Here is a 22,240-nt window from a genome sequence, read left to right as displayed (position 1 = left end):
GATCCACCCATAAGTACTTCAGAGTAATCCAGGAGAGGACACTAACTTTGATAAATCACAGGTCAGAGCTGGGCTCAAAAAAAAAAAAAAACTTTTTCTTTTGGTACCACTGTGTATAGCAGGGTGAATTATTCACTTCAGTGCCAAGCTGAGCTGAGCTGCAGTTCTGCAAGAGTTTGGCTTTGGCTGGGGAGGAGAAGAGAGGGGAAATTTTAAAAGTTGCTCCAGGCAATGTCACTGTGAAGTAAATGTAGCTGAAAGTGGAGCAGAAAACACGACAGGACTTTGCCACTGCACACGTCTGCTATCATTTTTTCTCCTGGCATACTCAGCCTGGGTGTTGTGCGTGCTTGCTTACAGCTCATTAAAGAAGCACCTGAACACTCTCCCTGTCCAAATCCTCATATCCAAAATGCACAGCTGCAAGTGAGGTATTTGTTTCCATCCATAATTCTACTATGTTTTATGAAGCAGCTTCAAATAGCGTTCTTACAGAAGTTCTCTGAATTTAAGCAATCTTAATTGCATTCAGGAAAGAAAAATCCCTAATTTGTGGCTTGACCACAGCATTTCCGCAGTTCATATCAACTCATTCCCAGCATCTCCACTATAATTACACGTTTTAAAACCAGTGTATTTTATATATAAGTATATATACACAGAAAGGTAAGCTATCTCCTTCATCTTAAAACAAAGGGGTATATTCAGGAGGCTGACTGACACATCTCCAAGTGTAAGAATAAGCCGAGCTTTCAGGTTGTCTGCAGTTATATTTATTTGGGAAACAGGTTGGAGAGAAGTGTGAATTCATCAGATGCCTCTGAGGCTTGTAAATGTGTATCTTTGTTTTCTAAGGCATGTGCTGCTGAAACAAGAACAAAGTAAAAGTGGGAAAATGTAATGTTTCACTTCCAGCTATACATTTATTCAGAAAGTAGTGATTTCACTAGTAATGTCATCTTATCAAAGAGCACTGGTCAACATGTTATCATTGCTAAAAAATTGTTTTCAATACTAAGTTTTTTTTTGCAAATATTCTGTCGCATTAGATGGGCAAGTTTGTGTAGCAGGCACAACAATATTTTTGGCAAAAAAAAAAATAGAAATTGGTTTATTTCACAGACAGGCTGTCTCCAAAGCAATTCTATCCAGGCTAATTCATGAACATTTCAGTTAAATTGGTCTGTTAAGTAATAACAGCTGATGCATTTTTATTTTCTGTCGTTTTTCCTGTCAGTTTTGTGCATTTGAAGTATTAGTGGTTATGCTACCCTTGGAATGAAGAATGTGTCTTTTTTACTGTACTATTAATCATTTTGCAATTATATGTCTAGAGACAGCAGAGAAAAGAATCACTGAATCTGTCTAACCGAAATGGTAATATTGTGGTCTCTATTTCAGTGAACAGAATTTCCAGCTCATACCTGGGCTCGTACAATACTTGAAAAAATCTTTTTGTAGATCTCAGCAAAGAAATTTTAAATTTCAAGTTTTGATGAGATGTAGGTTGCATTACCTTTTATATGCCTACATCACAAAGAAATGGGATTTTTTATTATTTTTTTTTCCATGAAAGAGGCGAATAAGCTGTTTCACTTTATTTTCAGTCATGTGGAGAAACACTGATGACATTTGGTCGTGAGACTTGGGTAATGTTGGTTAGAAGGCAGAGCCTTTGAAAGCAGCAAAGTGAAGTTGTGCATCACCTCCGTGCGGCTCACAAGGGAGATAAGAGCATATCCAGCAGTCCAAAAGGCTCCAGACTATCGCACTTTCCACAGCATGTGGCAGAAGTCCTGCACAGTCCCCACGAGTCACTAAGAGCTGTAGGAGAAGCAATGTGCATGGGGAGATGTTTCTAAGAGGATTTGGGAGGGCAAGAAGACTGGAGGGCTATTGCTCTTCACACATCCTTATTTTTTCCATGAGTTTAGACACTTGGAAACGAAGAAGTAGCAGCAATGTGCCATTACAAATCTCAGTGTCTTACAGGAATGAGATCTACTGGTCTGTAGCCCGGCAAGCAGTGAGCGGTGTGGGAACAGAAACCCCAGCCTCCCAGAATTAATGCTGGCTACACCACTTGTGCACAAGGCTGCATGGGCTGCAGCTGTCCCAAACCTGCGGAGTGGTAGGGAGGAGCTGTGGTCTGCACAGCAGCTGGGCAGGAGAGTGCCAGCATCCCCAAAAACAGGCTGCCAAGCTACCTCCTGCAGCAGCCCTGCAGGTGGCAAACATGCAGTTTTGGAGGGATGACCTTCCCTATGGTAGGACTTGTTCTGGCTGTGGGACCTAACGGTACACAGCGGTCCCTTTACACCTTCATGAACATTTAAATGATCCTTAAAGACACTGAAACTGTATAAACCCATAAGTTATTACCTCTTTTGTAGTCCCAAAGTTGCTGCCAAAGTTCGTAGAACTCACTAGGTTGTGCAAAGCAGCTTTGACATCCAGGCTCCTAGAAAGCCTGGTTGAATTATCGAGGCTAAGTGTATCAGTGCACATCAGCTGAGCCTCGGGAGCTGCTCATGGGTGCGCCTTTCACCGTTGAGTAATTTGGCTCGTTTCAACTTACTTCACTGCATCCTGAACGAGGTTGAATTAGTGTGTTTGTTGCAGGCTAACTGCACACACATATGGACAGCTCTTCTGGCTCAGCTGACATACGGCATCACGTTGAACCCGACCCTGTGGCTGAGTGCCAGGAATGAGTAATACCACATACAAGCTGGCTATCATGGCAAGGTTAATATCTGGGGCCTTCTCCTTCTCTGTGCAATTGAATCATCAGCTGTTTATTTCCATAGCCACATGCACTAAAATATAGTTTATGGCAGTGCTGTAGGAAGGGAACGTGGAGAGAGGCCACCACAATAAACACCCTTCAACACCCATTACTGTGAAGAGCACTAAAGGCTAAGTGACAGCCTAAAAAGAAAGAAGTGTCATCTTTGATTCATGCTGCTGTTGAATTAAGCAATATAATCACTGACAAATCAATCATTACCAGCCATAAACAACCGGTTCGTTAGTCGGCCTTCCTAAGGCAAAGCCATGGACCATTAACATGTTACACATTGGGCTGTTAACAGCAATAAGAATCAACTCAACACTGTCAGGAGAATTACCAATAATAAAGACCAATTTCTAACATTATGAGATGTAAAGCAGGATCAGAATCAATCAGAGTAAATCAAGAGTAATTCTCCCAAGCACAAAGAAACCATTATGTTGTAAATATTGTTTGGATAAATATTAGATTCTGGTGGTATATTTTAAACTACTAAAACAGTAGTTTTAGGGGAATATCCCAAGCTAAACAGAAGTGTTGACTACTTAAAAGTATCATTTTATTGGAAAGGACACAGACCTTTTCTGAAGGGCTAGAAGATACGTCTTAGTAAGACTGGCAACTTTCTCTAAGAAACAGGAAAATTCAGGATCATTTTTTCTTTCACTTGATTCAATTCCCTTATAAGAGATTTTAAATTAAAGAGACATCTCTGCTGTAATTTTTTTTGGAGAGCTTCTTTTGCTTGACATCCACTTAAATCAGAGTAGCATTATCTGGGACAAAATGGATTATTTTTATTAAAGCAGGAGGGAACCTACTTGTAGAACATCTGAAGATGTTCAAAAATCTCTCTTATTCTGATTGCTGAGCTAGACTACAAAGAACTACATACCCACAAGAGGGGAATGCCCTGCCACTTAGACAAGCCAAAGACGATGACAGGATTTTACTTTTTCCATTATAAACAGTTTTAATTTCTTGTTGGATGTGCTTGTTCCTTGCTTCTTCTTCATCTGTTGCAACATCTCAGCGTGCTTTCCTACTTCTAACACCTGTTCACTCACTATGCATGGAAAGAAGTGATAAAATACTCGTAAAAAGTGAATGAATAACACTAACATGAATGTCCTCAGTCTTCTTCCTGCGTCTGTTATAACCTACCGTGTTTCCATCCCTCTTCTTCCCTTATAAATCTACAGGAATACAGAAATCTGTCCCACTGTCCATACTTGTGAAACACACTTCTCAATTAAAACAAAACAAAACAAAAACAAACAAACAAACAAACAATTTCCATAAATGCCTTCAACCCTGAGAAGGTTATTATGGCTAACAAGGTGAGATTCAAGGAATGCCCTTGGCAGTTCCAGTAGGCAAATTTTGTTCATTCAGCCTATTGCCACAGTTTTCCTAAATTGCAGAAGCATTAACACAGGACACTCAACCACATGGCATGAGACCATGGCCAAGTTAGATGTAGCTGCATGAGAAATATTGAAAGGGCAAATTCAACTTGCCTCTGGAAGGGAGCTGGAAAGCCACTACAGACATGGGATGTGAGCACACTATTTGTCCTTTAAGGATACTGAAGATACCCTGCAGCATCTGCAAATATGCGCTTTGAGCTCTTCGGAGTCAGCTCCTGAGTCAAACACTTGGGAGCATTGGATCCCATGGAAGCTTTGAGTGAAAGTCCTGCAAGGAATTACTGAAGAGGGGCTGATCTCTTTTTCTGTCCCAAGGTCCCAGCTGGAGGGCTGATAAAGCATTCCTCAGGGACAAGAAACTGTCTGTGAGAGGAGAGTGGAAGCTGGAAGACTGCAAAGCCAAACTCAATGACATGAGCCACTGCCTGGCCAGTTTGTAAATACAACTCCAGAACTCAGAGCTGTTTTCATTAAAATGTCTAAAAGAAAACCAAAATATAAGAGTGATGGTTAGACATAATTTGTGCTGGCTAGTTGGCAGAGTGCTATTTTGGATTAATATTTAACCAGCATAATATCCAGGTCTCCAGAAAAGATCAAGAAAGACAATCAGATAGGCTCAAAACCAAGGAACCCTCAGATCATGGAAAGACTATTTCTGGAGGACAGAGTTTCAGTTTGCAGCTGAATTCTGGAGCCTTACCAGGGTTCACTTTGATTTTTTATTTGCATTTTTTTACCTGTTTATAATAGAAGCTTCTCAGGTCGTCTCTGCCTTCTCTTGTGTATGTACAGAGCCCAGCACAAAGCAAATGTGACTTGGGTCTAGCAGCATTAACATGTTACAAATAATATATAAGCCTTTTTAAAATCTAAAACTGAACCTCTCCCAGATCTGAAATCTGTCATATCTTCACTCCTTGTTTCTCTATGTGCACTTTATGAATACTTTATATCTCTCTTGAATCACTTTATTTACTCTAATCAAATGGTTTTGGTATGAGGGAGGCTGTGAGCAAAGTAGTCCTGGAAACTAGATGCAAGATAATTTTTCTATTTTGGAATAAGCAGTAGCAGGTTTGTCATGCCTTGATGCAAATGCAAAATGCATCATATTAATGAAGAATCTAGATCAGGGCCCTGCGCGGCGATTATGTTTTATGCATGAGATCTCTGCTCCTCCAAGGCACATCAAAGGTTCATCACTGACCACTGATAAACACATTCATCCTCATTTGAAAGCTTTGTTGTAATCTGTGTTCTTCTCCTGTCTTTCCTAATGGTCTCTCAGCAAACACCTCTCTCGTGGGAGATGCCGCAGTCCAAAACCAGGTTTCAGCTAAGTCACTAGCTCTCTCAAGGTTTTTGCAGCCTTTATGGGATATAAGGTGCATTGCTTTTCAGCACTTCTTAGCGTATGTTCTTTATCATGTGCTTTTCTTTCATCCTACAAACACGAGTGCTCCACATCGCTGCCCTGCAGACGTGGCCGGTGGTTTGGCTGAGCCCAACGCTGCAGTGCTCAAAGCCATCCGGAGGGGTCCAGCTGGCAGGTTTCAGTGCTCCCACACAAATATTTCAGAAGTGATAGGGGAGCAGGTTGCCTATATTAACTGCCTTCCCTTTGTGTCCTCTCATTAATTTGTGTCTTTACAGAGCACAACAGCATGGCTGTACTCTTCTTCCTCGGTTCTCTCTTCTGCCTGGTTTAGGTGGCCACTCTGACATGAAGAACCATCTCCTCTCGTAAACCATCTGCTGATGGGTCATTACTTGTGTTTTACCCTCTTTAATAGGTCAAACACCCACATCTCTTGACTGCCTGAAATCTATTTGCCTGTTACACGGTAACAGGAGTGGGGCTGTGACACGTGGATAAACCAACTCCTGCCTCTGCACAAAGGTAAGGGTGGAGACAGCAGAAATAATTTGATTATTGAAACTCCAAGGTGTAAAGGTGTGATCTTTTTTTTTCCCTGAAAGAAGTGCTGGGGCATTGTGAGATCACAGGATTAGTGGAGACTGTACTTATTAAGTGGATGCTTGCTTCTCACAGTCATGAAAGAATTTATGAAAGACCACAGCAGTTCAGCACATATTGGCTTAAAATGCATTCAGAGGCTAATCATACAGCTGCCTGAGAGCTATGCAGAGGGTACTGAATGAATCAGGTGCTTTGGACTATGAAACACTGCAAAACAGGAAAAAAAAAAAAAAAAAAAAAAGAAAGAAACCAAATGAGAAGGGAAAAAGTAAAGCGTGCCTGCTCGCTGAACTGCCCGTAACTGAAATGGCACCCAGGGACCCGTCTAACAGGAGTCAGCAAAAGACATGACCTTCATTATCCAAGTGCTGATGGGGCACTTTCTGAGGTCTGCTTTCCAACGTTGCAGAGAAAGAAATATTGGGCAAAAACAGTGTGTGTGGAATAAACAGCAAATCATACTCTGCAAATGGACTAGTTTCAAAGGAGGATGCTGGCAACCTGCCATTTTGGGTCTGTAAATGACAGAAGGATTTGCGCTTTGTTGCTGACTGCCTGGCATATTATTTAGTCTATTTAGACGTCAATTCTAAAAGGGGAAAATGGGTGTAATAATTCTTCCTTTCTCTCAGCTTCTGTCATAACTATCGAGCTTGAAAGCACTTTGGTGCAGGAACAACCTTTTTGCTATAAATACACCTGTACTGGGCATGTGGTGTGTGGAGACCCTGCAGAAATGCTGTGCTATATGTCTCATGTAATATATAATTGATAGGTGTGTGGCTTTGTGCTAGACCATTAATGTGAAGTCAGTACAGAGTGACACATGTAGTCCTGTATCCGTGCCAGCACTGCACAGGGCGTGCTGGCACGGGAAGGGGCAGCAGGGGCCGGGGCGGGCGCCTTGCTGGTGCTGAGCCTCTGGCAGGGCTGTGCTCTGCCAGCTGGTGAGAGTGCTAATTGCTCGGCGTGATGCGAATTCCTTCCAGCCAGCAGTGGCCGTGCAGCAGGACATGGGCAGCTGCTTTGGCAGACTGACCGCAGAGCCACTCGTGCTGCCGTGGCTGGCTCCCCACAGCACGATCATGGGGCTGTCCATCGGGTGCAGGAATGGAAATGCCAAGCTCACACAGGCTGCAAAGCAGAGAGAGCCCCAGGGTCCCCCAGGATGCCAGAGGGTTTGGTTCAGATTGCTGCCTGGAGCAAAACAAATGAATTCACAGGTTCTTGTCGTACATTCGTTTCCCTGCTTTCCACTGCATGCTCTCCATTGTAACTTTCAACACTGCGCAGCAGCCACTTTGGGTACCCATACAGAGCCCTAGTTGCTGTTATGAAATCATTTCACCCTATAAGTTTGCAGGGGTTTCTCCGACTTTCCCAACCCCATGTACATGAGGAGCTTGCTGCTGATGGGTAAGATCCTGGACAAATCATGTGCTATCAGAAAGGAAAACACATTCACCTCCTTTTTGTTGCTCTGCTGAGTTTGTGCTCACCTACACGGGCTTCATGTGGTGCAGGTGGCACTGCATCTGCACACTGTGTCCCGCTTATAACTAAAGCCCTCTGCACCTGCATCCCATTTCCTCACAGGGGGGTGGGGCCTGCATCCCTCGGCAGCTCTGGGATGGCCAGGCTCTAGGTATGCACGCATCCTAAGTGTTTTGAAAGCCACTAGTGGGTTCCTATCACTGCACTTTATTTAAGGCATGTTGTTTACAACTAGTTTCCAACTACACTCACCAGAACAGGAAAGATACTTCTAGAGAAGAATTGTCTTTCCATCTATCTTAACCATGCCCCTTAGGACAGGATGAATCACACAAAAGCACCGTCCACTCTTCCAGTTGTTCCAGAGAGACTTATGATCAGTGCAGACCTTACCCACTGTGAGAAGAATCCTCATCCTGACCACTTTACAGCTTAGGCAGCAAAAAAGTTTTGGGCAAAGTGGTGGAGATGAACACATTCATTGCCATAGAACAGGAAGATTAAACCCTGCTCCTCAAAGATACATTTAGGTTTTAGGTTTCTCACTCCCAAGGCAAATGAGAGTCCTAAGGGGGCTTGGCAGAAGCTGAAAAATTTACAAAAGCATCAAGATTAGACAGAGCTGTGTTTCCTTTTCTTTGATCTCTAGTTCTCTCCTGCTTTTAAGAATAAATTGTAGAGGCCAGCAGGCCTTTCCTAGTGTCCTGCCATTCTTTTGCTGCCCAGCACTGAAATCTGGCTGTTAGATTTGCTTTTTTACAGACAAGCAGCACTTTCCAACCCTCCACCCCCAAACACAAGCCAAAAGTGTTGACTCTTAAAGCTGTTTTATGCAAAAACATTAATAAGCAGTTCAAAATTTTGGTTTGCCCATTTCTATTTATTCTACAAAAGCTAACATTTTAGAAAAAAATAAATTAAAAAAATAAAATAAAAGGGTGAGCAAAAGATAGTCATGTTGGATGACAGACACCCCTCTGTCAGTGGCCAGGACTTGGCCATCAGATGGTGCCTTCTTTCAGTGACTCAGTTCCCAGACTCATCCCCAACGTGTATGTGGAAGACAAAACACAGATGGTTACAACATAGTGGCTGAATCCTGAATTTCTTGTTCTCCTTTTTCTAACCTCTTTCTCAAACAGTTTTTGGTTTATAATCTCTGTGAGTGCAAGGAACATCTAGAACCAATAATACTGTTACCATAAGCACTGAATAATCTGATACAGGGATGCATGTCATAATGGAAAGTGGGGGTTTAATGATTTTTCTGTGCTAACTGCCATCTTTTATACCCAAAATAGTTTTGTTGTTTTTGCTGTAACCTATATTGTTGTATCTGATGGAAGAACAGCTGGTCAATTATTTCCTACAGTCAAAGGCAGTGTTAAGGGATTCAGAAACCACACAGAAAACAAAACCTGGACAATACAGGACTTGGCTCAGTTGCATATTGTATGCCACCAGCACCAGCTGCCTTAAGCGGTTGGGTACAAAAGCCAGTTAATCCTCTGAAGCATTATTTTAATAAGTTATTTGAAGAAAAGAACCCAGGTGCAGCATAGATGTGGAAAGAAGGCCTCCTCCAAGTAATCACAGTATTTGGTGGCCTCAAAGCTTCCAGCAGATGGATTCATACAGTCCTGGTCATGGTTTCAGCTGTTACTGATTTCGTGATTTTGTTTGACTTCCATGTCAAACCTGCCAAAACCCAAATGAACATGGATGAGAAATGTCATGGAGAACAGTTTGGAACATGATGAAGTGGGGAAATAACAAGGTTGGCTGTGATGGAATCAGGACCAGCCTCCTGTCATCATCTGCAAGCTTCAGATTTGCTTTGGTGGTGATGCTTCAGCACTTGCAGTTCCATAATGGTGTGTGGATGGGTATGTTTTACTGGGTAGCAGCTGAAGAGTCTGTGAGGACATCGTGTATCAACGAAAATAAAAAACAGATCTTAATAACTTTCCATAGTTTTAGTAAATTAGCTTTATGTAAATTAGCTACCCTCATATCAGGATATTATTGCAAGAAATCTCGAGAAAGGAATGAATGGTGTAACAACAGTAAATGGAAAGCTACTTAAAGATGAACTTTCTCGTTTGTAAGCCTTTGCTGAAAGGTAGTGCTAGCTTACAAACATTATTAGCTCAAATCTATGAGGTTCTCTTTAGCCCATGTGTTTGCTCTCCAGCTTTGTGCCTTGTGATATAATTCTGATTGGTGTTATCTAATGCCTTGCTGAGAGAACAGACAAATGGGATGGAGAAGTTTCTTCTAAAGCCATGTCACGATTTGGCAACTATGTTTATTTCAGATATATTTATTTATCTACTTTACCATGAAGTAAGATGCTATTTCTACACTTTATACACCACAAAGAAGTTGCAGCATAGTTATAAGGCAATAGATTGAAGCATACTGGTATCTTCCATGAAGGAAGAATAATTCAGAGATAGATCATAAAAGACAAACCATACAGACCATATTGACAGTTGAGCTGTGTCTGAGACTATCTTTGCAGCAGAAATATTGTAAAAACTACCAGTTTAAAAGGCACAGAAGTGCCCCACCATGAATTTAAACATGACGTTCCCTTCCAGACCTGAAGAGTGATGCTGGCAAGACAATACCTCACCAGCTGCTCTTCAGGTGTCAAGTAATTACACATGGCAAAACAAATTTTATTTCAACATGCTGATCTTTGAGAAAGACACAGTTACTGTAATTGCAAAATGAATATTTAACTGTGTCCTTCTATGGAAATTTACATTCCAAGCCTGTTGTTTACAAAGACAATGCCAGCCATCTTGTCCCAAGACGAGGGAGAAAAGGGGAGCAAGACAGACTAATGAGGGCTTTCTGCTAGGTCAAGGCACAACAGTGGGCTGATGAACTGAAAATTACTGAGGAAATAAAATTGCTGAAAAAAAATTGCTGGCGTTCTCCTGAGAGAAATTAAGTGTTTGGGGAGGCAGCAATTACTGCAGCACAGAGGGAGGGCAGGGCTGATTCTCAGCGTGGGAGGTACTGGAGACCAAATGCATGACTTGTCCTTGGGAACTGGCACAAGGTAAGAGTGGAAAAGTCAAGCTGAACTACAAATTGAGCTAAAGAGGAGATCACGTACAATGGGTTCTTTTACAAGAGACAAAAGATCTCTGGCAATATCCTGGGTGAGTGAGGAGTCTTTTTCTTAAGATACCCCTTTGGTATTTTAGACAGAACCAGCCCTCTGCCCCCTGCAGGATGGGATAGGGACATCTGCAGTGGGTAAAAACTTAGCCAGAGCTTTTCCTCTTCTGTTCCAAAGCATAAATGTAATGTAAACCATGCATAATAATAGCAACAGCCTAGGTTAATAGGATAGGGAAAGATCAATATTTGCTCTAGGGCCTGGGAGAGGGAAGGAGCCTGAAGCAGAGGCAGTCCCAGCAGTCTGAGAGGTGTGACTCAAGAGGGAAACAGCTTCAGAGGAAAACTTGGTGCCTAAAAGGTAATGCATTGGCCACTATTAAATTTCCCACCAGCTGACTGACAGCAGGGCAGAAGGGATAAAGGCATCTAACATGAGTCACAGGCTGCCTTGGTTGTGCACATTGTGGACAGTGGGGTTTGTGGAAAGGCTGCTTCTGAGGAACCACCATTTAGCAGATTTTGCATGGTTTTCATGAGGATTACTCTGCTCTCCAAAGCTGGGCCATTACTTCCCTCACAAGATTCCTTGAGAGGAATTCAGCTCAGCCTGACTGTCTCCACCAAAATGTGAACTGTGCATGGATAGCATTATGCTCCTACATGCTTGCACAGATGGTCCCTTTGGGCTTAGGCATAACAAGAACATTTGAGGCATTGTGTTCAGTTCCCATTTGCAGCACTTCAGTATGCAGAACTCATTGAATTTAGTATTTATACACTTTATCCAATGCTTCATAAACACAAAGCACCATCCACAAAAGAAGATATTAAGGAAAATTGTACCAGTATAAAATTTTAGAAGCGCCATTTCTTTCATGGATGTTGATAAAGATTTGCATCAGTGCTGCTGCTGAGGGGAAATTGTGGCCCAGAAGGAGGATGCTGGGATTTCCATGATGCAAGGAGAAGTTCCAGAAAAAGTATCTGGTAATCCATGCATAATCTTGAATATTAATGAAGGAATAGAAATAAATAATATTTTTGAAAGTAATTTCTGCCAGATTATAAGCAGCAATTCAGGAATGCTGTATAAGGCAATTAGGCACTTAATAGATCATGAGGTTTTGATGCCGAAGACTGGGTATATGACCACATCCCTCTGCTGTGCTCCTCCATTGCTGTTGCTCTGGCCCTGCATCCAGCTTGAAAGCTCCCAGCATCTCCCAGCATCTCCCAGGCTCTCCCAGCATGCCAGCTTTTCTTTGCCAGCTTTGGTGGAGCAGCATCAGAAGCATGCTGCCAAACACGGGACATCAGCTGGTTAAACACAGCTGGGAGAAGGTGCAAACTGCAAGGTAGGGTGCCAGCAGTCATCATGTTGCTGATCAACAGCTGCTGATTTCTCAGGGATAAAGCTCAAAACTCAGTTGATGGAATATGACATTAATGGGGGAGGGAGGAGTCAAAATGAGAGGACAGTTAAAAACAACAATAAAAAACATCTACAAGTGATGTCTCTATGCAGAACACTCTATATGTTTGTTTTGTTTTGTTTTGTTTTCTGCTAAGAGTAACTCATCATCCTTCCTCCCTCAGTAGCAATGAACTAACATCATTCAATTCTTCAGGCAAACCCGTGAGGCTTGTCTTTGTTGGTTCATATTTTAAAAGTGCCACCTGCAGGATTTGCCTTGGCCCTTGGAAGCTCATTTTTCTGTGCCCACTGAGTCACACTTCTTTGTGCAAGCTCCCTGCAGAATACCACCCTTTGCCATGGAGGTGTGTTGGAAACAGCCCTTTTGTAGCTTGGTGGAAATGGGCTGAATCCCTGAACAAGTCTGAACATTCATAACTAAGGATTTGATCCTTCATCTTTAAATGGGAATGAAATGCTCTGGTTCAGCACCCTGCAGCTGAGAGTAAATCCTCCTAGGAAATTGAAAAGGAGAAAAAAAGTTATTGCAAAAGCAGCTTGTAGTAGTCAGGCATTGATATATTGAAATATACTGATTTCAGATATTTTAGAGAAATACAAAGATGTGCCTACTGGCTGCTTTGACGTGGTGCATATTTGGGAGAAGTGGGTTTTGAAAGCTGGGGATCAGGATAGCTACAGTGCCAAAGAAGTGCTGGATCTACAAAATGTTCATGTGCTACAGTTTGTGCTTTTCTGCAGTCCTGAACAGAAAGATCTTTCTTTCTCTCTTTCTCTCCTTTTTTTTTTTTTTTTTTTTTAACAGTTCCTTAGCCTACGCACTCATAAAGCTATTTAAAAATCCTCTTCTTTTACTGCCTGTTCTGTGACAAAGAAAAAAATCAATTTTCATTTACAATTTTACAATTTTCATCCATAGGATTTTTAGAGCAAATCAATGTCTTTTAATTAGCTTCAGCTCACCTTGCAGTTTCCATTCGTGCCACGCAGAAGAACCTGTAACTGCGACGCAGGGAGGTCCACCACAGGGGAGCCTCACCCTGCTTGAGAGGGCCATCCCCCTTTTGTGTTTAGAGGGCTCCAGAGGGGTAATGCAGGAAGAAATTCATTGTATTTTGATGCTATGGAATGCTGAGTAGAAGGCAGAGAGACCAATTGCCCTAACTTTGCCCTTAGGTTGCATCTTCCCATACATGCCCACTGTGTATTATTACCTTTTATATTTAGCTCCTGAAGATCCATCAGCCCAGATGATAACGGCCTTGGGTCTTGTACCCACAAATAAGACACAGGATACAAGTCTAGATGGAAATCTTTGCGTCTTTCTGCCTCTCAGTAATATTTTTGCATCACAATTACAGCTCACGTTGCATAGCACCTTTTTCTCCACATGAACAGAAAGCATTGCCACATTTGGAAGATTAAAAATAATTAATTATTCCATACACCTCTTGAATTGCCTACATTTCCTTTGCCTTCATTACTGTGTATTAGGGTATTTGTGGGTAAACAGAAGCTCTTCCATTTAGCTCAGCCTGAGTTCCTGCCCTGTCCAAGCAGTAATATTACAATCAGCTTCTTTGTGACATTACCCATTTGTCACCATGGGAGCAATTTTGAGATCACAAATACGGGTTGGGGCATTAATAAATAAATAGGGAGGAAAGAGTGCTGATTGCAAAGAAGGCATTAAAAATCTTTGCAATCAGCAGTAATAACAGTAGGAAAAAAAAAGAAAAAGAAAAAAGACAAGAAAGAAAAACACCACCATGACAGATAATAAATGAGAAAATTCAGCATTTCAGTTGGAAACCTCCACACCAGTCTTGTGCTGTCTCCATGCACTAGGCCAGGATGAATCTTCATGATGCTGCTGCCTGACTCGCAGAATAATAGATGCTGACCAGGACTTCATTTTAAAGGATGAATTTTCATTCCAATAATAACATTTAAACAGTATTAGTTTCCAAACTCTTGTGAGGGAAAAGATAAACCTGAAAATAACAATGAGCAAAAATATTTTCCTTTCCACATTTGATTTTAAATACTTAATAGCGGTGGGATTTATTTATTTATTTTTTTTTGTATGAACTGAAAAGAAGCCAAGTAGGAGCCTAAGGCTAAAATAGCTTCTCATCTTAGTAAAACAGCTTCATTATGACCAGATTTCTCCTCTGCCTGCTCACAGGATGCAATGAACCTCGATCAGTGATTGACCACATAGCGAAGCTGTTGTGTTCCTACAGGCTGTGAGTGTTGCTCCTGGCGTGAGCCCGACCTGTTTCTTACACAGGCTATTCCTCTGTTTTCAGCACCCAGGACAGGGAGCACTTCCCAAAGTGCTGAAACAAAGCTTGGTTTGCACATTTCCAGACACATTTGTCCCCTCCACCAAGGCAACAAAGGGTTTGGTGTCCTCTGACAGTCCCTCACACATCTGGGTGTTACAAAGCCCAGCTGGAATTGCAGTGAACGTGGTGTTATTGCTGGCGCTCCACCCAGCCAGCAGAAAATGCCGCTTGATTTATTTATTTATTTCTCAACAAATTGTTAAAACAGTCACCACAAAGAGCTGTCCCGGCCCTGCTGGGCAGCCAACTGCTGGCAGTGGGTGAGTGTCAGCACAGGGGTGATGCTGGGACCTTCAGGAGGCGTTTTTGGCAGGAGCAGCCACGCAGAGCTCAGCCGTGGCCAAGCCCCAGGAGCTGGCTGGTTTTCAGCTGTCAGACAAGCCATGGAAAGCTGTTGTTTCTGACAGTGCATTTAGTAAATTTCCTTGCTCCCGTAGGGGAGGGAGAGAACAACCACATTTTCCCACTCTATCAGGGTAAAGATTTTCAATCAACAGATTTTAATCAAGAAGGCAGAATAAACCATGTAACTAATATATTTGGCTGTCATGGCAAACCCCAGATAATGTCTGTGGAGGAGGGCGAAGGCCAGAGAGGACAAGAAAACATTAATATTGACAACTATAAAAGTTAATTATGCTAAAGCGTGGAAGACCAATGGAACAAAAGTGGTTTCTGAGGCTCGTATGGGATCACAAGCACCAACAGCAAAATGGAGTTATGTCTTCTCCATATTTCATTTACAGTTGGCATTAATAACAAGAGCACAGGTGTCACATGAACTCTTGCATTATGATGAACTTAACAAAGAGTAAGCACAGTCTGTACCGTCAGAGCAACAACTACAGAACAGCACCAGCACATGTCCTGTGTGGGCAGCCAGGGCGGACACGGGGCTTGTGCCTCCCCTCCGGGAGCTGAGGAGGCTGCAGCACAACCAGCTCTGGACTTCCTGAAAGTACCAGTGGAAACTGACCCCCAGTGCTGCTGTCATCCTCGTTAATCCATAAACACTCTGGAAGATCTAGCGGTAAACCAAATCGCTTCTTCACAAATATTTTTGTAGGTTAGCCCCTCAAGCTTCAGTATCCGTTCAGACCAAGTTTGTATTTTCTCTCCCAAATTCATCCACCCAGGAAAGTGATCAGTGGAGCTTTATCCCTACCTCCATTTGTGAGTGCACAATATTTTGGAATTATCTTGCATGGTAAATTGTAAATCCAGGGAAAACAAGTTCAACTCTGCAAGTGCTTCACAAGTTTATCAAATTAACTATTAACCTCACTATGAAGGGTTTTGGTTCTTTATTTTGATTTTGTGTGTGTGTGTGTGGCTTATTTTCTGAACATTCATATATTCAAAAACTCTTTGTATGAAAAAAAAAAGGTAATTTTTCAACGATTTACAAATCAACTCTTAAATTTCTTCATATGCAATATACATTAAAAGGACATACAGTTAAACACAGATACTACTGGATGCATTTTAGCCAAATTCACCCATTTATATATACTCAAATTTAGAAATCACACTTGGAAAATCCATCTGTCAATATTGCAGTTAAGTAATGACCTACTTTTGCATTTTATTTTTCACATTTTTCTGAGAAGGAAACAAATATGAATGACCTTCAGATCTTACAGGGAAAAAAAAGAAAGCCACTAATATATTTAAACAATAACTATATGTGGAGTTGTCTGTGCTGGACAGAGATAATTCTGCAATAGGCATTCCGTGATATTAGTGTAATATGCTAATATCCATAGCTTATTTTACATGTCATTTCTTTAAAGAAGTTAGCATTGTAGTCCTCATGTGTATCTTATCTCACCAGAGCAAAGAAATGTGACTTTATTTCCTATTATCCCTTTTATTTTACAATTAATTTATTTTTTTCAGAACCCTCAGAACCCTTACTCCTGTGGCTTTACTGTTCTTGAATTTCTTAAGTCTTTTTCGTAGATCCCTGAGAGGCTTCAGTCTGTTGAGCCCTCCGTCTGAGCTCCCATGACAAGTGCCCTTTGATAAAGGAACTTTGCATTGCTTTTTCAATGGAAAACATATTCCAAGCACCATAATTTCACTTTCAGGCTACTTCACCATCCTTTCTTCAGTTAATCAATTGATTTTCCCTTGCTTATATAGAGGTCCCTTGGTCCTCCTGTAAACTTTCTTGTTAATAGGAATTTTTAATAACTTCATTTTTGTTCAGAACTATATGTGATGTAAATGAAGGTTTGAAGTTGTCAGCATGTTTTGGTGATAAGAGAGTTACCATAGACCAGTCAGCCTGATGTGTTGTTGGTGTGTTCCTGCTCTCCAGCAAAGAAAGACTTCCAAGGTGACCAGCTCCCTCTTTGCAAGCTCATCTGAGTTCCCTCCAAAGTCCTGGCTAAGACTGCACACATGAGCAACGAAGGGACCAGCTGAAGCAATGTGTCCACTTAGTTCATGCTTCAGGCAGAATCTGTATCTTCTTTTTTTTTTCTTTTTTTCTTTCACTCCCCTAGTAAAATAATTAAAACACACAACAATCAGGCTGATAGCTGCTCTCTTTCAATTTGATAAGACATTGCCAGGCAGACATTTTTCCTTACAGCTTATTAGCTTATTCTTCTGTGGCTCTTGTACACAAAGTTGATTATAGTGTTGAATGGTGCCTTCTAAAACTAGATTGCCTCTTGCTGTACTATAGAATGCCAGGTGTTGTTTTCCAGCAAAACAGCTACCAGACCTAACCATTATCCATCCACAGGTATTCCCTGTCTTTTGTGCACTCCTTACCTTACACCTCAACTGACTGTGGCTAATTATTTAAGTTGTTTTCCTTTTCTGTTTTCTCATATATGACTTCTTTGGATAAGGTCTTCATGGAAAGAGCTGCTCTGTACTGCCTTGACCTCTCTCAGGGGGCTCTTCAGTCAACATCACCTTCTCTTGCTGAGGTGGAAGCCCTCCTTGCACCTATCTGTTATCAGATGCCCATTGCTCACAGCTGGTTCCAGACCTGAGTTAACACGCTGGGAATAAACACAGCAGAGTTACGCTTACACTGTCTGGGAAGAGATTAAAACTTTATACAGCCCATAACAGTTCATTTGTATAAATTAAATTTAAATTCCACAAAAAGCAAGAGATTCTGATAAAAATAACACTGAAATCATATGCTTTTAAGTAGAAACCTTGATGCCAAAGATATTTAAAGATATAAAATGATTTACTTTTATAGTTTAAGGTTGAACAACCTGAACATCTATGAGTTGCATAAATTTTCCACAAATATTAGTTTGTATAATATTCTGTAATATTCATCATATCAGAAAAGATATAATCAACCCATTTGACCATTATTAAAATGTGAATTATAAGCAATCTCCACTCTCCTTTTTTATTACAGTTCTTTTGTATTTCTTAAGCCATACAAAATTTAATAAATCTTTGCAGGACTTAATAAAGAGCAGAAGATTTATATATGTACTAAGACTTTCATTTAGTCTTCATAGCTGTATTGAATTTATTTTCATCGGATTCCTCATCACCTGCTAGTTACCATATTTATTGCATTCTCTCCATTGCTTCTCAAAGCACGTACACGTGAGCTGTTCCTGGAGGAATGTCTTTGCGGATGTTGTGTTCATCAGGAGAACAAAACCATCTGACTGGCCAACACGCTTACCTTAGAGTAACTGGGAGGTTGTGGGTTCAAACCATCGCTGTCCATTGTGTGACAGCCCCCAGAAAGCTCCCTTACTTGCTTTTTTTTTCCCCCCAAAGGGTCCTACTATTTCAAGCTATCATCAGAAAACTGCCTAAATGTTAGCAAGAAAGAAGTGTAGCGTTTCATATTTAATAGATTATTTGTAACAATTCAGACCTCATTTGTCACCCCTTAATTCCTCACCAATTCTAAAATGTAGGATTTTCCAGAAAGCGAAAGGTTTCATTCTGAAACCATTTAGCAGCTACATCACCTCTTGCAGTGATCCTCAGGCTGACTCTGCGACAGCCTTAGACCTCCCCTGGAAGTTAATAAGTATATCTAAAGATTAAGAGGCATGAAATTGCTTGAGACTGTGGACTGATGGGGATCTGAGAGATCCATTCTGCTTTCATAATGTTAATATCTCTCCTCAAAACAGGGAACTTCTGGAACAAATTATGGGATCTGTCCATGAGTTCTGCTGTCCCCATGGAAAGTAGCTTTCAGCTGTGTCAAGAGTATAGGGCATGTTTCTAACAGAGACTATGGGAGCATCAGTCTGGCTTGATTGTGCCTATTTTATCTCTTCTGATCATCTATTTGTCACCATTCTTGAAAAGTTTTCCTTGAGATGAGCAAAATATGCTGCATATGCATTAGGTATGTAAAAGTCAAAAAGCTAAATCAGTTCAGACCAGAACTTCACCAAGTGCATCATCCTGCCCTCAAACAGAGCCAACATAAATGGTTGGGTAAGAGTGTAACATGGAGTAAATATGCAGTGATGCTTGCTGGGAAACATCTGTTTTTCTTATTACAGGTGCCTAAATCTGTCTTCTTGGATAAGGTTTGGTATATACAGAATGCTGGATGTTTTACATTACATATGTATGAGAACAGACCCTAACACCATGACTAGATTTTGGTTAGCAGTTGTCACACACTGATGACTATTATAATTAGTCAGTTAACTGCTGTCCTGCTTCCTATAAAAATTCTTGAGGTATTAATGTGATTACATTTACATTACTTGAAGAGATAACTCTATAAAGAAATACTAACCATACAAACTGAATGTCAGTGGGAGAGGAAAAGCTTTGAACTATATAAAATTTTATTGAAAAGATTGACTTGTTTACTTGTTTTATCCAAATGTTTTGCATTAAAAAATATGATTTTATTTTTTCTAGTTTTCAATACCACCTGTCCACAAAAAAAAATGCATCTTACTTCTTTTGCTGCCTGCCTGCAAAGTTACCATCCCAACTCAGGAAAAAAAAAAAAAGTCACAATATTGACTGAAACACTACCGACAGAAACACAGCAGAATATTGCTTGTGGTTGTAAAAAAGCAGTTTTATATGGAGAAAATGCAACTCCACCGACACTGTGGAACTACACATCTGTCTAAGCACTTATAAAGCTGTTCCCATACCTCAGAGAAAGATTGCAACATGCCTTACTCACTGGAATAGAACAAATATGTCCTGGAAAATTGTATTAGAATAGCCCAGATGGAGATTGTCAAAATATAAATCTTTGTAAGTAACTGATATATATCTCAGGGACAAAAAGAAACAAACAGCACATGTAGGCCACTGCTAATGAATCACATTATTCATAATGCTGTTAATGACTCAGGCATGGATACCTTGTGTAATTAAATTATAAGTAAGCATAGTTTAAGCAGATGGAGCTCGTCGGAATTTTAATATGCTGCAAACTGCATTTCATACTAGAAACAAGACTAATTGCTTTGTCATGATTTATATTCTAGTGCTATTTTATATATTACATTCCAGCACTTCAGATTTTGTCTTGCCAAAATGCACATCAGCCTGGGATTTCTAATGATTTTTTTTTCTCTTGATTTTTTTGACTTCAATGACATCTCCTAAATCCTTAGTTGAGCCTCCATTTCTGTATTTATAACAACATGGGTAGGAATTACATTGGAGAAATAGGTTTATTTAACCAAGTTGTACATAGAGAGGAAACCATTATTGAGCAGTTATGGAAGGCACACACCCAACTGTGTTCATTTTTCTTCCAGAAAACACCAATGACATTCTCCAACATCTCGTCAGGTCTGTGATCTACAGCCAGCATTGCATGGGCCCTGGAGGGGGCTCAGGGTGAGAACCCCCAAGTGCCTTGTCCATGGATGACAAAATATAGCACGGTGACTTCCCTGTAAGGGGAGCAAGGGAGAAAAGTCACTGCCTGCCAAGGACACAGAACAACAATAGAGGTAATTATTGTATAGAAAAGGAGATAATATTGATAAAAGTATATTTTTTCAAGTCTTCTGTTTGTCCTATATCTCATTTTCAACTGACAGAGTATGTGAAAACAAACATTATATTTTCACTGTGGTAATGAGATGTGTTTTGTAATCTATCTGATACAGCTTCCCATGGTGATTTCAGAAACTAAAACTTTTTTTTTTTGGGGGGGAGGAGAAGGTGGGTATATGAAAAAAGGTTGGGGAGAAGGGGGTGGGTATATAAAACACTATACAGTAAGCACAGAGCTAGTCTGAGCATCTATCGATGTTCTGCTGTCAAACTCAGAGGACGTTTCAAATGAATTCCTTTAGGATTTTGTCCTGGGTTCAGGTCTATTTAATACTTCCTTAAGAACCTGTGTCATGGAATGAAGAACTCACCTACACAATTTGTGGGTGGCAGCTGTGAAGGACTGCAACCACTCTGAAGTTAGGATCAAAACTGTGAACAGGACAAATGGCCCAAGAATCACAGCGAGGCAATCCAGCCAAGACAAAGGCAGTGATGTGCTTTTAGCAAAGAAAATTTGGAAGGTCACATAGGAAAATGGAATTTCCTGATGCAGAGGAACAATATGGAATTAGAATGAACACCACCATTAGCTAGTGAGATGTGGCAACACACACAGGTCAATATGATTCCTGCTGGAAGAACTGTATGTAGGGCACAGGGACTTGGGAAGGGATCCCAAGGGATCAGGAGGAGTGCTCCCTTTTCCAAAAGGGAATAACTGATCTGGAGACTTCAGACCACTCATTAATACAGATTTCCAGTCAATTTGTACAATTTATTCCTCCTCCCCCCTCACAGTATAGGAATCTAATGAAATCAGAACTAACTAATACATACATGTACCCGTTTGGGATATCTGTGATAACTTTATGCTATCTTTCTATCTCCATCCTCCTACTGGCAGTAGATCACCAACTTTGAAGACCTTGGTCCTAAGGCACATCACTGCAGTGAGGGTGTCCCAGGCATGCTGCAAGTTTGCTCGCCATGGGGCCACACATCCCTGACCCCTCAGCCTCGTTTGTTCTCCTCTCAGAACATGTTTTTTTCAGGACTTCAATGATATTTTTGTTGCTTAAACCGCAGACTTCTAAGGCTTGCCTATGCCAGGACATGCATACAGATCATCTTTGCTTGGAGGGGTGGATGTGCAGATGTTGTTGTATCATTTTCCTGTTTTGTTTTGTTAGTTTTTTTTTTTTTTTTTTTTTTTTTTTTTTCCTCCTCCTTCCACATCTCTTAATTAAATCATACATTTACATTAAAAAGTCTTACAGTCCAAGGCATAATCACCTCACTGTACTGAACAAGTCACTGCCTGCACTTAGATTATTACATAGCTACTCTATATTAAATTATATTCATGGCTATTAAAGGTGAAAGAAAGCGGAGCACTGAGGAACACGTGGCCTCTACAGGATGGCAATAGCCTTACAGAAGGCATTACAAGATCCACAAGGTCGTTTGAATTCATCATGCCTAATTAAGTTGTTCTCAGTGTTAAGAGCTGAAAAGCCATTCAAAATAGTTTATGTATCAGCTTTGTTAAGTAGAGCATTAGCTGCATGGGGGTAAAAGCAAATAACGTGCAAGGGAAAATTCTTCACATCTTAA

At 40.9% G+C, this 22,240-nt stretch overlaps 1 long non-coding RNA gene across 1 annotated transcript in view; it reads left to right on the top strand.

Moving 5' to 3' along the window:
- The window catches only part of LOC311437576, a 136,449-nt gene that overhangs the window by 98,108 nt on the left and 16,101 nt on the right, over positions 1-22,240 (top strand). The window contains exon 2 of the long non-coding RNA XR_014693557.1: positions 20,380-20,577. This is a non-coding gene — a long non-coding RNA (uncharacterized lncRNA). The remainder of the gene's footprint in view (positions 1-20,379; positions 20,578-22,240) is intronic.

This window comes from Aythya ferina (assembly GCF_964211825.1).
Source record: "Aythya ferina genome assembly, chromosome: 5".
Taxonomy (NCBI): domain Eukaryota; kingdom Metazoa; phylum Chordata; class Aves; order Anseriformes; family Anatidae; genus Aythya; species Aythya ferina.
Note: the sequence above shows the minus strand (reverse complement) of the source record. Positions and strands in the feature narration are given on the sequence as shown.